A 1,646-nucleotide genomic window follows, 5' to 3' on the forward strand; every position below is an offset into this window, starting at 1 on the left:
CCACCCCTTCCCCCATCCCTATTTCCAGGTATTTTCAGGACTGCAGAGGTGAACATTAGTGATTCCAAAGAAAAAGGGTGGAGGGAGCAGGGAAAAGGACAGGACCATTCCCCAGAGAAGCAGTAGAATTGGCCAGCAGCCCAGGAGAAAATATTGCCTCTTCTAATAATCAAAGACAACACGTTTGTTGGATGTGCAATGACTAAAAAGAGGGACAGCGTCCTGTGTGGTGCTTGGGGGGGACAGGAGAAGGGGGCTGGAAGGGGGCGGGTCACCCTCTGCTTGGCTAATAATAGGAGGGGAAATTTGGGACCCTGAACTCACCCGTGACGTAGCTTCACGTGACTAGGAGCCTGTGTACTGAAGTCGGTCCAGATAGCGGTTCTTACTCAGGTAACCGACTCCCGATTTCGTTGGAGGTGGTGTGACTGTGGTCAGGGAAGGACAAGAGGAAACCCGTCCTGATTCCCGCCGCTCACGGTGAGGGTGGGTATTGATTGGAGACTCTTGAAATGAGGGTGGAGGGTAGATTTTCGAGTTTGGAGGGGCTTCTCAGTCTCCCCGACCATCCCCCCCGCCCCACCCCGTCAGAGTCACACGAACCCAGCTCCTTTTTGTGTTCTGCCTTGTAAAAGACAGCTGAAAATGTTGGCGTGGGGGACTCCCGCGGGCAGAGGGGAAGGGAGGAGGAGGCTGTCGGGGAGTGGAGCCATGGTGGGGTGCGGTGTGAGGTGAGAGACAGGCCTGACTACCTGGACTGACAGGAAAAGTTCCGGGTTTGAGCCCACATTTAGCTGTTGGTGCGTTCACTGTATTCATTGCAGCACTGAGTCCCTATTGTCTCCTATCTGTTTCTGTCTGGTTCTCGTTTTGGTCTGTCCCTGTCTGCTGGTCCATCTATCAGTGGGTTGATGATGCAAAAGAAAAAGCCTCTTAACGCCTCATTTTCTTCTTCCCTCTCCGCCCCCAACACCCCTGCCCCCTAGATCCAGCTAGATTGCGGTTTCAGACTCCTGCGTCCAGGCGGCTCTCGACAGCCTACGAGAGTCCCCTGAGAGCTTCATTCGGCTGCAGCATGGGCCGTGCTCAGAATTTGGGCTTGATGGCAACAGGCCTGGTGGTCGGGGCTGGCTCCTGGTACTACATATACCGACTGACGTTGGGAGAGCAGAATAAGAAGAGACCTGCTGATTCGAAAGACATTAATCCTGCCTACAAAAAGTTTAGAAAATACAGAAAACTGTAAGGAAGAAAATAAAAATAAGTCACCAATAATTGCTATTCCTTGTCTTTCTGTCTGTGTAAGAATGGGGATGTGTGTGTTTAACATTATTGAAACTATACTGTGTATGATATCCTAGAATTATTTTTTTTCAGGTTACTTTGTAGGGTATGCCTTTCATCAGTTAATGAATATGCTTCATAAACAGTCTTTTAACAGATTGTTTCATAATAACATCATAATCTTCTCCCTTTGCTGGCCTTTCAGATAGGAAAGAAATATTAGATATCTTAATTTTCTACAAAATAACCGTGGAGGATCAGTGATAAAGAATCCGCCTGCCAATGCAGGAGACGGAGAAGACTCAGGTTCGATCCCTGGGTTGGTAAGATCCCCTGGAGGAGAAAATGGTAACCCACTACAG

The 1,646-nt window shown here is 49.2% G+C and overlaps 1 long non-coding RNA gene across 2 annotated transcripts; it reads left to right on the forward strand.

Annotated features, from left to right (window-relative positions):
• Positions 1–313: 313 nt before the first annotated feature.
• Positions 314–1,281, forward strand: LOC113887066. Of its 2 annotated transcripts, none has more exons than XR_003509644.1 (2): positions 314–486; positions 987–1,279. It is a non-coding gene; the product is annotated as an uncharacterized LOC113887066 (long non-coding RNA). The 2 variants fall into 2 exon arrangements; XR_003509643.1 differs by having other exon boundaries at positions 320–480; positions 987–1,281.
• Positions 1,282–1,646: the final 365 nt, after the last annotated feature.

Source organism: Bos indicus x Bos taurus, chromosome X (assembly GCF_003369695.1).
Source record: "Bos indicus x Bos taurus breed Angus x Brahman F1 hybrid chromosome X, Bos_hybrid_MaternalHap_v2.0, whole genome shotgun sequence".
Taxonomy (NCBI): domain Eukaryota; kingdom Metazoa; phylum Chordata; class Mammalia; order Artiodactyla; family Bovidae; genus Bos; species Bos indicus x Bos taurus.